Source organism: Osmerus eperlanus, chromosome 6 (assembly GCF_963692335.1).
Source record: "Osmerus eperlanus chromosome 6, fOsmEpe2.1, whole genome shotgun sequence".
In the NCBI taxonomy this organism is placed as follows: Eukaryota; Metazoa; Chordata; class Actinopteri; order Osmeriformes; family Osmeridae; genus Osmerus; species Osmerus eperlanus.
The window spans coordinates 18,156,968-18,173,106 of NC_085023.1; the positions used below are offsets into that span (position 1 = coordinate 18,156,968).

The 16,139-nt window shown below is 39.2% G+C and overlaps 1 long non-coding RNA gene across 1 annotated transcript; it reads left to right on the forward strand.

Annotated features, from left to right (window-relative positions):
• Nucleotides 1–329: 329 nt before the first annotated feature.
• LOC134022557 (uncharacterized) lies at nucleotides 330–15,584 on the forward strand. The gene is made up of 2 exons (XR_009930653.1): nucleotides 330–502; nucleotides 14,969–15,584. It is a non-coding gene; the product is annotated as an uncharacterized LOC134022557 (long non-coding RNA).
• Nucleotides 15,585–16,139: the final 555 nt, after the last annotated feature.

The following is a 16,139-nucleotide window of genomic DNA, read 5'->3' on the forward strand; positions in this document are numbered from 1 at the left end:
AATGGAACATCCATGAACCATATACATCCCAGTTGTCTCATTTGGAGGATTCAGGAAAAAAAAACCTGCAGCCGTCCGAACACACACACAGCCATTGTGGCCCTCCAGTGGCTGTGTGTGAGAGCGGGAGGCTGAGAACTTGACCAGTCATTAAGAGAGCTATGACAGGCATGCCGGAGACAGGAAGTAGTGGTTCTGGTGACTCAGCTCAAGCTAAGACGTGAGAGATAGTCCTCTGCTTTTTTCTCTCTCTGAGCTCTCTCTGTTTTCTCTCCATTTCTGACTCATCTGGGCCTTTCAGGTCCTTTTTGGCAGGGTGGAAGGGAAGGGGGAAGCGGGTGTGAGGGTGCCTGGGTTCATTGTGAGTAGGGCATCAGGCTTTTTGTGTGGGCTGGGAGCTGTTTTTACTCAGGATGATGATGAAACAAATCCATTCTGAGTTAAACCTTTTGTTCTTTGTGATCAGTCATAAGTAAAGGAAGAGGATGAAAGGAGAGGGATGGTAAGTGGAACCTGCGTTTGTGTGTTTGTGTTATTAAGTTCACATTTCTCAACATTGAGTTAAAACATATGGACGGGCAGTACCATAAAACATAATTGATGTATGGAAAACAGTTTGCTTGGATGGACATTTGAGAATAGGACTTCATTGATTGGTGCCTATTGATAGACGCACACTTCAGTTGTGACACTGGGCATCTAATTATGTCCGATCCTTACTGTCTTGTAATGTTTGTAAGTGCCTGCCAAATTTATACTGGAATTATGCAGGTTTCACAGTTTTGTTTCCAAACGGATGAAAACGTATCGGCGCATAACCATTGACTATAGCTTTCACAATACCTCTAAGTTAGGTCCTTCTCAGAACAGGTGTTTGGTGGATATTTTGAATAGATTTTTTGGAGTTTCAAGCGATTAGAAAGCAAGGTGTACATTAATGCTGTGCTTCAATGAGACCCTTTCGAACTTGTCAACAGAAAGCATTAAGGAGACATGCAACTCAAACAAAAGATGTCTTACAATTAAGTGAAAGTTATTTTCTTTTTCATCACATTCTTGTTTTACCCGCTTCAGAAAATAAGACTCCCACAGTCTGTTTTTTTGCGAAAGAAGCAAAGTGCATTAGGACACAGTATTGGATACAGTAGAATTGTGTGTTTTATGGACCCCCCCCTCCCCCACACACACACACACACACACCCTCACACAGACACACCGTACCCCATTTACAGTAAATGTGTATCAGTGGGCGACTGGTGTTTGAGGATATGGTAGTTTTGGTATCATGACAAGGGTGCTCTCCGAGAGCAGTGCAGCGTGGGTAGGTGTGGGAGGACTATGACTGAGATTACTCAGCATTCTGTTGCTGGGCAGAAAACAGGGTCCCACCATGCAGCTGCAGAAAAGCTCACTATTATACTGATATCAGAGGTTTGGATGACTAAGCACTACTGCTCTTGGTTGTTCAAATCCAAGTACTGATGATTTGTTGCATATTGCTCAATGCCTCTGTTGACAGGTCATGTATTTCTATATCCAGGGGGTTGGTGTTGATTATTTTTATTTTTATTCAATGTACACCATAAAGTGTCATACATTTCACGGCTATTTAGGATTTAGCCTACATAAGTTTAGTCTGTTTTTATATTCTTAACCTTTGGCAGTATTCTCTTAAGTAAGGACCTGAGTGGTGTCTTCAAAGCTGTCCGATGCCCTCTGTGGGTCATGCTAACGTTGCATAATCATCTCCCAGGAGGTTTGGAACAACCTACGTCTTCTCCTTGCTGTCAGATTGTAATCCGAAATGTCAAGTTAATGTCAGAGGTGGAAATAACTAGTAGTAGTAGCATCTGCATGCTGACAGAAATATCAAGTATCCATGAGTAATCTTCTGCTCTCCATGACTAACAACTAGACGAACCATGAGTAATGATGACATTCAGAAGAATCTGAGTTGGTGGTTCATACCAAAATGCTGCAGACAGTATAGACTTGGAAACACTTTGATGAGCTGATGTTTATCCCTAAATGTATAGATCAGCCATTTTTCAGGTTTATGTGTAATGTTTCCCAGTGAAACACTATATGTATGTCATTGTTATGTAGCATAGATTTAGTATACAGTACCCATAGAAAATGTACACCCTTTGAAAAAATCATGTGTGTACTGCCGTTGATTAAAGAAGCATCTTTAACAGTAATAATGGCTTACAAGACAATGGATCAAGTCTCTACCAACTGTTACACACCTGGATAGACCTATATGATAAAACTTTAATTTAGAAACTTACGAAACAAAAGTGTTGATAAGAAGCCTGTAGGTGTAGCAAAATGCAGAAACGGTTTAGAGAAAAACAAGTGCCTTTGTCATTTTGATGATTGAATTTGAAGATTAACTTTCTTCCCTTTGACCCAAAACACACAAAATCAATTTGATAAATGTTTTGGAGAGGTCTAGTCGTAGCCCAAATGAAATCTGTAGCACGATTTGGAGATAGCATGTGTTCATGTTCATAAAGTGTATCGACAGCGATAGATTTGAATCTGCAATCTCTTAATTTGCAGTCAAATACTCGCTGAGCCTTCCCCATTCCGATGGGGGTTTGATATAGAAAACACAGTGGGTGTTGAAGAAACTGAAACTTTGTGTTGATTTGTCTGATGTGTGTGTGTGTGTGTGTGTGTGTGTGTGTGTGTGTGTGTGTGTGTGCGTGCGTGTGTGTGTGCGTGTGTGTGTCTGTGTGTGTCGTGCGTGTGTGTGTGTGTGTATTTGTGTGCTTATAACCAGTAGATGGCAATATAACCATGTGGACGCATCCTTCAGTGCTCACCCTTTGTCCTAAGAAGTACAGAACTTGTTCTTTTAATACCTCAATTGCGCAGTTGTTCTCTCTGCTTGTTGGTTTTACCGAGACAAATCTTCTCTGACAACATAAATACCATATGAACCAATTGTGCTTTAAAAAGGGCTCACATTTGCCCTGGTTATTAGGATTCATAAGAATAACCGTGCGTGTGCTATAACATATCTGACCGTAAATACATTTAGTTGTAGCCACTTTCACACATATTGAATTATAATTGGCCTTTAGCTTTAAATCCGACATTTGGAAACAGATATTATCATATTTGTTGTCATCGAGCAGAATGAGGATGCTCTTATATGCTTCAGATCAGTGGCCGTTAAGGATATTAAAAGGTCGGCAGTATTTAATGTGGCGATGCGTGTAGAATAGTAATTTCGAAAAAAAACCTCGGCTTCGATTGTGTCAAAACGAAAAATTACATGCTTTCGTGAAATTGCTTACTCAGAATGCATTCTAACTTCCCTTGCACTGTTTTACGACTGCTCCATGAACTCATTTTAGGATCCCAATATTAATCCCCAATAGCTGGATACATCGGCAAATTGCTTTCACTTAGGCTGCACTGACATGAGGGTCATTCTCTTGCCCATACAGTAGCCCACATTACTTAGTGGCCTTTTATGCAGGAAGGCTATAGTTAGGATTAGTTGTTTGGGTGTACGCTATGTATTTATTGCTGAAGCGTTTAGTTTCCAGATATTTGTGGAATTCAAAAGTCAGGGATAGATCTATTTATTTTATTGAACAAAACATTTATTCAGTAATTAGTCAGGTTACATATCATTTGTTTCATTTAATTAAATTCTATCTAAATCATCATAATGAAATGTTGGGTGTTTGGGTTTTAACACTATGCATTTTGTTGGGTGTCAAGGAAAATGTTAACCGAATTTAACTGGAAAGACAGAAATTAGGCGTTCATATATGAAGGTTGTTGTCGTGTTAAAAATTCTAATCTACCTCACTGTACACTTTAAAGTGTAGAACCATTTGACAAAAAGGTTCCAGAAACAACAGAGCCCATTGGTTTTAGAAATAAGCCTTACTCAACTCCGTAAGGTGCTCTTTAGAACTGCAAATCGTTTTCTTTAAAGAAAATTGTTCTTAAAATTAAAAAATGTTCTTGCTACAGAGAAATTCTAGAGCATCCGTATTTTATTTTAGAGTCTAGGGCCATCTGGCTTCCATAGGACTACTATATACCCTTGAAAAGTTAATAAACGTCAACAAACACAAAACTATCCAAAATAAATACATTATGAATACAAATAACATCTAAATCTACTCATGAATACTACTCCTTCCTTATTTGATTGAGCTGTAGATAACTTATGTGCAGTTGTCTACACACAGAAACCCCGAAACAAAGGTTGCTTATTAGGAATATGAATAAACTATTAATCAAATGTCATGGCACTTGTCCCTGTGTTTACTAAGAAAACTATAATAAGAAATCATTTTTACTTTTGCCTCGCTTCGGAAACTACCTGTTTTTCACACATTTGCTTGTACAAGTCAAGACGTGGTCAATATACCGTGCATTTCAGTCTGAATGTGGGCGGCAGCCGTCTCTCTCAGTATTACTTATTGAACTGCGAGAACTTTCAAATACCTTTTAATATTTGTACATATATGGAAGCGTATTACTTCTCATGTATTTTCCTCTTTATAGCAGTTCTTGATTAAACAAAACAATGAATTAATATAGACATCTACACACAATGATCTATTTTAAATGTCGAGGCAAATAGGCCTTAATTTGGCCGAGGTTAATATGTAAAATATGTAGACAATTGGTATAAAATACGTTTTAATGTTTAATTAGATACCATGAGTATTTGTCACATAGTATTGTGACATTTATTCACATTAGATTGGCCTAATCTAATCAAATAATAGTCTAGGCCTAGGCCTACTGTAAATTGTTGCCCAGCATAAATTCCCATCCAAAATAGTAGCATATTTGGAAATTCATTTAAAAAAATGGAAATTCCTTTTAGAGACACATAACTCGTACATCACCCAACAACTGTACATATGACAAATAACTCCTCAAAGAGACCTGTGGATTAAAAAGATTGCGATCTTTAGGCTTGCTCTGCATAGTTTGTGCTTTTGTATTTCATAGGAAAGTGGTGACAATGTCTATCTGTGACTCAGACACCTACCTCTATATCTGTGGTTATGGCTACTCACAGTACTTATCATTTCTCTCACTTTCATTCACTGGAAAATAATATGAGTATTTCTTTGAAGTCTGAAGCAAGCCCGAGAGTGTGTCCTTGGGGTTCTGCTTTATGGAATAAACAACATCACTTTAGTTCATGCCGTTTGAATGTTTTTCTTGCACGCTCTTGCACAATGACTCCTCTGTCTTTCAAAGGTAGGCCTAACTATTTTGTACAGAACATGTTGCTCATGGTTTAGCAGGTTAGTTTGCTTTTTTAAATCATTGGTTTGGTTGAATACAGAGTATTTCTCAGATTTCAGCAATCATGACAGGAAATGGGGTGCTGCCTCACCAATTTGGCATTGTCAAGGCAGATAGAGATTAGGGGATAACAAACCAGTTCAGATTATTGATCATTGAAATGTATCTAGGGTTGGGCCACCCATATGTATTTATGTCAAAGGAGACAAGACGAGGGCATGACCCCCCAGGACCCTTTACATGTCAGGGAGATGTAGGTTGACATCAACATTAATATGGGACATGGTCATGGTGACATCACTTATTTCTCTGTATGTTCATTGTTTGTAAGGATTCACATGACGTGGAGTCACAGCGGTAGTTGTTTTGAGCAGATCAAAACAACCCTGATTCATTTCAGTGAATCTAAAGGAGATGGATGTTTGGAACATGAAACTAAACTTAGAAATCCTGCGGGTCTTCTGTGGTATATATAGGCACAGTGATGTTGTCGATGACTGAGTCTATTTATATTTTGATCAGTTAACTTGTGAGAGCAATGGCAAATAGGATGGCGTAAGAAGAGCAAGAAGCGGATTTTGTGTATGTGAAACCTTATCTCCTTAGAAAGAAAAGTAGCGTACCATCAACACACAAAGCTGACACAGACTGCAGCTCCCCAAGGTGATTATTTGAAAGCCGTCTGACAGTACAGTATTGTTCAACATGGAGAAGGATATGGAGCAGGAAGACCTCTGTGTGGATGGCTGTGTCATGGAAATGAAAGATTGTTATCAAAAAACAACACTACCCTACCCTAACCTGCCTTACCCTCGCTGCCACCAAACCAGAAACTCTTTCTGAAACTCCCAATATTTAGTAGGGTTTGGAATACACATGGTCATACCTATGACGCATCCTCATGTGTTTTTGATATTTCCTAAGCAGGCAGGAAGTGTGTCGGTCAGAAGCCACTTATGATGTTAATTTGGGTAGAGAAAAAAAATTAATTAAATTATTATTTCAGGTGGGTCAGGTGGCCGAGCGGTGAGGGAATCGGGCTAGTAATCCGAAGGTTGCCAGTTTGATTCCCGGTCATGCCAACTGACGTTGTGTCCTTGGGCAAGGCACTTCACCCTACTTGCCTCGGGGGAATGTCCCTGTACTTACTGTAAGTCGCTCTGGATAAGAGCGTCTGCTAAATGACTAAATGTAAATGTAAATGATCGGGATCGGGATTGTGCATTGAGCCCAGAGAAAGGGGCTCATATTTCACTGTTCTTCTCTTCTCTCTGTGTTTAATGTGGTGTACAGTACGAGTAACGTCTGGAGATCCATGACTTACTGCTATGGTAACCAGAAACAAACTCTGAGGACATGACCTATGCCCTTTAAAGCTGTGTGGAAAGACAAGTGTGCAGTACAAGGCTGTATCCCCCTGTAATTTGCTCAGTGATATCAATTTGGCAAAAAAATATGAATACTCTACCTTAATATGTGTTTCCATTCATTCATTTCAACTAAGTAAATAAATTACACATGAATGGCAGAGGACAAGGGATTTGATGAAAATCCTACCTGAAATTGCACCATTTTAACCTTGGCCCAAAGTAACTCACATGGCAGGCTGGTTTGGTTCACAGTTACTGTGAAAACCTACTACAAAGCAGACTCCCATACGTACAGACGTATGTGTGTAGTGGTTGATAAACACACACACCGTGCAGACTTCTCACAGGTTTAGCTTGTGTGAGTTTGTGTGAGAGAGTCTATGAGGTTCATCAGCAGAGAAGGGATGTAAGAAGATGTACTGGGTGGAGGAGGAGCGCGTGGGCTTGTTTTGAATCCACAGATGGTACTAACCAAACACATAGGATGTTGAAATGTCACCCAGAAATACCAGATCCTCCAGGGTGAATATCACTCTGAATAATGAACCCAACTCGCCGTGAAAGCCACAAGCTTTTCGGTTTTGTTTTTCAGGCGTAAATTGTTTGTACTGCACCTTGAAGTTAGGTTATCTTGTTAATGTCAAGAGGTTTATATTCTTGGAACTAGTGCCTGATATCCTGCTCATTCAATGTGAAAAAGGTGCTTTATCACCTGTTTTCTGAGTTTTCTTAGTCACTGCAGGCGCTTCTGTTCTGTTTCTTTGAAAACACCTTCTGGTTAATCTCACTGAATTCACTAGGTCTGTAGATAGTGGATTATAGCACAGCTTTTAGTTAAGCATGTTAACACGGGGCAGATTAGTAGTGTCTTGCATTGTGTACTACAAACAACATGTTATTGATTTAAATTATCGGTTGATAATTGAATTTTGTCAAAATACATGATTTTGTAGTTTAGACTAATGACAGTAACTGTTATGTGTTTGCATACATGCATATGTATGCTTGTGTGTGAATGCGTCGGCATGTGTGTTTGAATGTGTCTACCATATTGACTTCTACATATCTATGTTTTTGCTTTTGTGTGTGTTTGTGCTAGTGTGTGTGTCCCTACTCCCACTTGTGGTTGTGTGCGTTTGTGTGTGCGACTCTCAGCTTTGCTTTGTAGGAGACTGTGGGAGGCTTGCAGATATTTAACGGCTTTCACACTAGGACTAACTGTCTGCATACAACCAACACACACCTCTGGGCATGTGATTAAGAGTCTAATAAGTTATGTGGTTAACTCAACCTGTTGACTAATTAGCTCAACCATTAATCATATGGTTGGGTTGTTGTCATATCCTTTTAACAGTTTTATTGTTATAAAATAATCTATCTCTGAATCTTTTTTATACTTCAAAGCAAAATCTGTTTTCCTTCTCTTAGTTTAAGTTTGTGTAGGTAGTGACAGTGTGAGAGAATTGCGAACTTGAGTTTACGTAAGATGGTTGCCACGGTGAGTGTAGCTGACCTTGTGAAAAATGACCCGTGGTAAAATTCACTCAGATTCTCGAGCTTGAGTTTTAGTATAGATCAAAGGGGTCATGGTAAGGTGTAGAGATGACTAAAGTGTGTATTTGCAGATACCAATATTAACTGTAGCTAATTTAAAATTAGAATGCATGATTCATTATTTACTGTCATGAAATTACTCACTGGCAAAATAGGCCTTTAGATGAAAGGGAAAAGTCGAGTATGAGTTTTAAACCACTCTCCTCATTTTATAAATTGAGTGCCACAAAGCTATACTTCACAACCCACTTCAAAATGGATGTCTGGTGTTTTTAGAACAGTGCTGTCTTCATTTCCTTTGTTGTTCTTTTCTATACAATTCTCTCCCTTTGTCTAGTCTAAACTGTAATTTAGTTTTAGAGCAAAGGTCTATATTTTTTTAGATCAGCAACTTGGTTCTCTCTTTGTATTTTTTGTCTCTATCAAATTATCTGTGACAAGTAAGAGTGGAAAAGTGTTGATAGCACATCCCACTGCTTTGGAATCCTCTCAGTTTTTTTTTACCACAGAACGCATCAAAGAACGCCCAACTCCTCTTTTGTATCATCTGACTAATTTGGCTACTTTAGAAAATGCTAAGTAAACCTAATGTTTTTTTATGTTCACAAGCACTGTCATGTTTTTTGTTGAATTCAAAAATGGGTCAGCTTTTCTGGTCACAACTTTATTTGTTTACATGATTCAGGACCTAGTTAACACATAACAAATCCAGTAAAAATTGTTGAACTCAAACATAATTTGTATTCAAATAAATAATTCTAAATGGACATAAGAAAATTGTTTTCTATGAAAAACTTAACACACTTTTTAAAGGCCTCAAGGTGCCCGGATATGCATTTGTTAGTTCAAAAACAATTATCCACAGATGCAAACATGTGCCATCAGTTTGGCTATGTTGTATTCTCATTCATATTATTGCATATTTATGTCAAGCTTGTTTTCATATAAATAAATGTATACTGTAAGTCATATTGAAACTGTGATGCTTTGGTTGATAATATTACAGACAGCAAAGGGGGAATTTGTCTCATGAACAGTTCTTTCACAACCCACACAGTTTCGATTGGAAAAATCTTTAACCTTTACAGCAACAATAAATGCTTAGTAGAAAAACAACGACAAGAGCAGTAGACTGCAGCCCAGAGTGTATATGGAGATTATTTCTTAATCCCCACATGCCCTAATTTCAAATGATGTTAATTTATAGCAGAAATCTGACATGATAATACACACATCACTGTTAAGAAATTAATCACGCAATTAGCAGTGTATTTCTTGATTTGATTTAGGTTCATCAATTGTAATTCAATTGTGTTCATAAATTATCTTTCCTGTTTCGTTCAGATAAGCATGTATTGTTATTTTAACTCGTGCTGTGATCTATTTGTGCATTGTATAGATTCAGTTAAGCATACTTTAATGGTTTGTGGATACGTTGTAAATTATTTAAAGTGCAAACTGTGAGGGCTTTAAGATAAGAAGAATCGTTGACCTCCTATTTTCATTTGAAAAAGAGTGAATGACACGTAGAATATTTGTCGTTCTAAACCGTCATTATTGTTAATGGTTTGAGTCATTTTGATAGGTGTCAGATTACTGTACACATCTTTGTTAGTGGGTGGCAGAAGGACTGTTGTTTCCACCTGCTGCAAGTATATGACTGATAATTTAGTCCTGTCATCAGTTCCACATATTCAGGCAATATAATATTTTCATAACTCGGTTGGTCAGTGTTTGTGTGTGTGAGAGAGAGAAAGAGAGAGAGGAAAGAGAGAGCGAGAAAATTCTCAATTTCTTTTGTCATATCTTACCCCAACTGACATTTTGCAATTCAAATGACAAATGTATTTGTAATTTGCATAGGTTGAGTATATACTTCTTTACTGATGTATGGTAAAGGATCTTGTCCTTGACAAGGTTTGCTCTTTGCTTTTTAATGTTTTACATGTAAAGGTTTTAAAAGACGTAGGTTGAATTTCATTCCTGTACAATATAACACAAACATACAAAGGCCTGGCCTAGATTGGAGTTGTTATTATAACAGTATAGTATGCGTGCTCTACATTATAGCTCACTATTAGGATATGTATTGTTTCATGCTAAGGTACATACAATGTTAAATAGATAAATAGATAGATTTTTCCTCCGTAGCTGTTCATCACCAGTGTGCAGATATTAGCTTCTCACTTCCTGTTCAAAGTTGTTTTGTTTACCATCACTGGTGCTATTTTAAAGTAGGCCTCAGCTTTCAACTCGTTTGAACTTTTTTCCTTGTCTTTTGCTGGTTGATTCCCAAGGGTTAGGATAAATTATGTTAGTGGAACCACCATTGACTTATTATGTGCTTAACACTTGGATGGTTATCAAGCATGGCTTTGTGAACATGTTATTATCTTGTATTTGGATCTTGGCTAATGTCCATTATGATTGACTAATTACTAAAGGAAGACTAAAGTACTGTGTTTAATGAGTGAAGCCTAGTTCAGGAATGGCTCTCGGGCAGTGCACATCATCTCAGTCATCAACTAGTAACGGTAGTAACTTGTAACAGTTTCAAATTCTTGTACTCGCTGTGAAATATTTTACTACAGGTACACTCTTGCACTCTTGTGGAGAGTTTCATGTTGTTCAATTGTAACTTGTTTAACTGCATGCTCTTATGGTTCTTCCCTTTGGCAATTATTTGGTTTTCCACAATGTATGCTTTATGTTTTGGCTGCTCGCAATGTTTGGGGCTATCTCGTTGTTATGATCAGTAACCTATGCTCTTTTGTAAAGCTCTCTCTTGGAAGTCGCTTTGGATAAAAGCGTCTGCTAAATGCATAAATGTAAATGTAACTACACCTGTGTGACTTTAAGCCCATAGGTCCATGTCTAATAAGGCAGCAATATAAATGCCGCACGGATACACGTACACTCACAAAAGGTCAAATCAATATGTGAGTATCTTGATTGAACTACAGTAATAGAATGGTATATTACAATATAGTTTATATATTCATTTCTTGGTGAAATGGCAGAATTCACAACAAAGGTCTGTCGCATTATGTACACCATTCGGCAAATTCAGTGACCAAATCTTGGTCACTGAATGCTGTTTCGTATAATATATCTGTATTTTAAACTGAGAAAGAGAAGTAAGGTAATAAAAACACAGGAGAAATGAGGATCAGACGAAGCACTGTGCCGCTGCTGACGATGAACTCCGACGTAAATCAGCCTGTGGTCACTCTCAGACCCTCTCCACCATGACACACTCAGACCCTCTCCACCATGACACACTCACACCCTCTCCACCATGACACACTCAGGGGTTAGCCAACGCCCTTCTACCGCACAATCTCTCTCTCAACCCCTCCTGTACGTAGGGCCATGTACAGGAGACATTTACTTATGACTATACATACCAGTCCAACAACATAATGGCTCTCCTCCCTCCTCTTCTCCCTCCTCTCCTCCCTTCCCTTTGGCTTTCCTCGATTCATTAACTAAAGTGGGGACCGTCCATTAAGCAGATATGATCAATAGGTGTTGTCCTAGTGGAGTTGACAAAATGTCTGCTGCCATGATCTCTGTGAACTGGTCTCAGCTGTCATTTACATTAGCACACATGCGTGTTCTCATACACACACAGGCAAGCACAACTTCTCTTGTAAAGTCTACATAGCAACATAGGCAGCCTGTAGACAACCACCACGACTTAGACGATGAGGCAACTGTTGCCTTGTTTGTGTGAGTGCATGTGTATGTGCGTGTGTGTATGTGTGTGTGCGTGCATGTGTGTACGTGTGTGTGTGTGTACGTGTGAGTGTGTGTGCGTGCATGTGTGTACATGTGTGTGTTTGTGTATATGTGTATGTTTGTTTGTTGCAGAAGCTCCCAGTCTGTTTCCTGTGACTGTGACTATTTACATCCATGACATTTGGCAGAGCTCCCTTGGAAAGAAACATCAAAGATACTAAATGTCAAATGTACGTTTCTTTGTCGTAAAGCACGGCTTTGTGAGTGCATGCAGATCAGATGTATAATAACGTATCCTGTGCTTTTATAGTCTGTAACTTAACATGACCTGATGTGTGTGGATGTCTGTGGTTATACAATAGGATTCAGGATTGCAATAAGGCTGGAGACTACATCGCATGACTTTTGGTCCCAGACAGTCACACTCCTGTGGTGCTTCAAACCCATCCAGCCTGTGCATTGTCTGTGTGTCTATGGATTCAGGGGTTGTTTCACAGTTATTGTTGTGGCTGCTTGTCTTCATGTGATCAGAGATCACAGTGGAGGAATGGGTCCCCTCACAATGTGACTGGCCACCTTCTGTTGGCTGATTTCATAACATCTCTCTGTGTATTGAAACACGTATAGCCTCCCGTTCCCAGATCACCAGAGTATCCATGGCTCTCCCTCTCATTCACCTGCACCTTATTCACATGAGGCGTTTCCCCTCCCTTACTCTGTAACTCAATTGTGTATGTACCCTCCAAGCCCTGCAAAGTCTTGTTAGTGTTTGGCCTGCAAATCTGAGCATTCCTTATAGATCTAGATTGATCAGTGTACCGATCCAGTTTAGTTTCAATCTTATCTTTGCTCTTTCCTTCTGACTGTCTATAGAAGCTGTGATACCGACCCCAGCAGTCCCCCATACCTGCTTTTTGACCAGTCTTGGATACCCCCTTTTGGATTTCCCCTATTCTGGGCTCAATCTGCCCGGTTACTGACCCTGTATGCATGACTACTTCTGTTAACTATAAAGCCCCCGCTTGCTACGCTATCTAAACCGAGCATCTCAGCATTACACTAGTATTTTAGTAACTAAAGTGAAATCTGATGATATATTCCCCTCTGATATCCGCTATACACACCCTTGATCCCCAACCAATTAATTGGCCTGTGTTGAAACTGCCTAATCTTCTGACAAATGAGATGGGATGGATTGTTCTAGCAAGACAAAGCTGCCGGCCATTCATCACAGATTGGGATGAAGTGCCCCCTCAATAAATAATTCATGACACTTATCCTCACAGTGATGAAATGTGTGTTGAATGGCTGTCTTTGTGGTGAAATACGATTTGGGTATTTGTCATGTCCATTTTAAAACGGACATGACAAATCCTCACATTTCGTCCTTGTCATTCTGTCTCCCTATCGAAATGATGAACACACACTTTAGAACTCCAGATCTTTGGTTTCTAATGGTTACAGTTTGTGGATGAACAGAATGTTGATGATTGAGGTTTTTAATTTGTCAGGCACGTTTTGGCACCCTTTAATCATGGTGTCAAACCTGAGGTGTGTGTGTGTGTGTGTGTTTAGATGACAGGTCATTTCTCTGTGGGTGGCGTGACAGGGAGAGACCACCCTTTCTTTTTGTCTGAGACACTGAGACAAAAGTAGCTATTTTTGACTTCAGGGCATTTTAATGGTGTCTGTGTTGTAAGTGATGATACCAGCTGTGTGTGTGTATGTGTTTCACAGCATCCTCTCTGCACACAAGACAGAACTACAAGCAATTTCCAATCCCATCTGTATGACATTTTTTTATGTTTCTTGCTGTGAGAGGTTGACTGGATGATTAATGGAGATAATTTGTCCTTCTGGTTGCTATGTTTAACGCAATAATTATTGCCAAAGGCAGTAAAATAACCACTGTGCATTGCACTTTGCTACAAGCTGTTGTTGAAATGACAAGACACTAACCAGTCTAACAATGCATGTCCTACTTTTTTACTGACTTGATACAAATAAAACGATATCATTATTTATATAAATAATAAAATAAATGTTAAATGAAACTACATTTTAATGTTGTGACTTGAGTTCTGGGTTTCTTTTAACTATTTAGGTCTTTAGTCACAACTCCTGCTACCTTTCCTGTACGCATTGTGCTGTTCCTCCAGGCTAGCCAACCACTGCTGACCCTCCGATCACAAACAGTACATTTAGTATAAGAATGGGGAATTCTCTCTGGACTTGGAGGTTGCCTGTGTATTTTTAGTTTTAAAATCATAGCTTGAATTTCCTTTGTTAAGTTTAGCTACAGCCTATATTCTCCCATTTCCCCCAAGTAAGACACACTCAAATCAAAACATACACCTAATGGCTAAAGATAAGTTTTTAAAACAAAGGGAAGAAGATGAAGAGGAAAAAATATTTATTTTGGGTAGTCAAGCTGAATGAAACCAAGTTAACACTTCCCCCTGACTAACTGAAGTTACTTGGCTCCAGTATACCTTTACACGTGTTTACAATGCTTGAGTGAGGATGTGGCTTTTTGGAGACCAATATACTGTCAATAGCTGATGGAACTGGTGAGAGAGATTGGCGGGGCTCGGAAATAACAGACTGTGGTTTATGAGCAAGAGGGAAAGACTGAAGCAGAGGTTTGCTGATCATAAGAATACTTTACATCAAACCTAGACCATGACATTGGGGTTACAAAATTAGAATGGGATCGTAATATTAGATACAATTGGTCAACTACAGTATATTTTTCTTTACAATGGATGTAAGGCGTGATTTCATACTTTAGTTAGTTGAATATCAATGATTCAAGCTATGATCGAAACAATTTTGTGTGCATTTCACTCTATCAGCCGACTACAACAGCAGTTACACAGACTTGGGATGACTGATACCTACCTATTCTGTTATAAATTCTGTATTGTATACACTTTCGGAGATTTCGTTTGCCTACAAATTAGTTTTCTCTCAATTTTCCCTCACCTTCTCTCCCTCCATTATAGATGTACAGTAGAACCATGATGACCGTGCCAGAGGCCCAGCTTGTCAGCCAGCCTGTTATGGCCTCTCAGACCACAGTTTTAAAGCCACACACAGGTACAGTATGGCTGAAACTTCCTGTATTCTGTTTCTGAGAGTCTGTTTTCTCCCCGCCCTTTAAAGTGTCACTGAGGCCTCTATCTGTCAATCACAAAGACTCTGTTCCTCCAGACAAGGACCAGACAATCCTTGCGCTTCTAGAACACTCACATATCCTGCCCCGGAGGTTTTTTTGTAAGCAAAGCCTTATTCAAACAAAGATAAGCGATGACATGAATGTGTTTGACAGTTTTAGAGCTTTTTTTTAAGTTTGAGAATAAACCCTCTTGCTAACTAAAGTACATTCTAGTCCTTGCCTGAGGCTGTGCTTGCTACAAGCCTGCCAGTACTGACCTGACAGAGGAGAGAGGGAGGTGGAAAGAGACACCTCTGATGGTAACACTAAGCTGAGGTTCGCTAATTGCAGTTTTGATTCCTGGGTTGTCACGGACCGATTGCAGAAGTGATCCATTGATTCCTCTGAATTGCTCTGTTTCTCTGTAATGTAAAACAACACACTATTAAATCCTTTCAAAGTGAGGAAGTTGTGTTCATTTTTATTGTTCTATGTGGAGAACTCCAACAATTATGTGTAACAGTTATTTACCTATAAATGCTTTAAATAGTACATTCTTCTTTTGTGAAGCTATCCTTCCATTTCAAAATAATGTACTGTAGCGATCTCAGTCACTACGAAGAGAGGTTTTTCTTGAACGAGCACTTTATTACTTCACAACAATGCACGTAAATCACTGCTACTAAACCGTGAGCACGAAGAGGCTCATCAACCAGAAAACACATTTACTTATTCAGGTGTCCCCGCCCCCCGGCTCCTCTGCCAGCCACCCTCGTAGTGCCTAGCAACCCCCACATGAGCTTCCTCTGCTGACAGAGAGCAAGGACACCAGCACACAGGCCCACATACATCACAATGAACATGAACTTGAACAAATCAACACATACAAGACACTACAGTACTCACTCAAGCTGCAGCTTAAAGCTGTCCGACTCTCTGTTACACTCGTGTCCCATTCCTCAAGATACATGGAGTAGTGCATTATGGGTCATGTTTGATGTTATCAGCAGTTTTGGAGT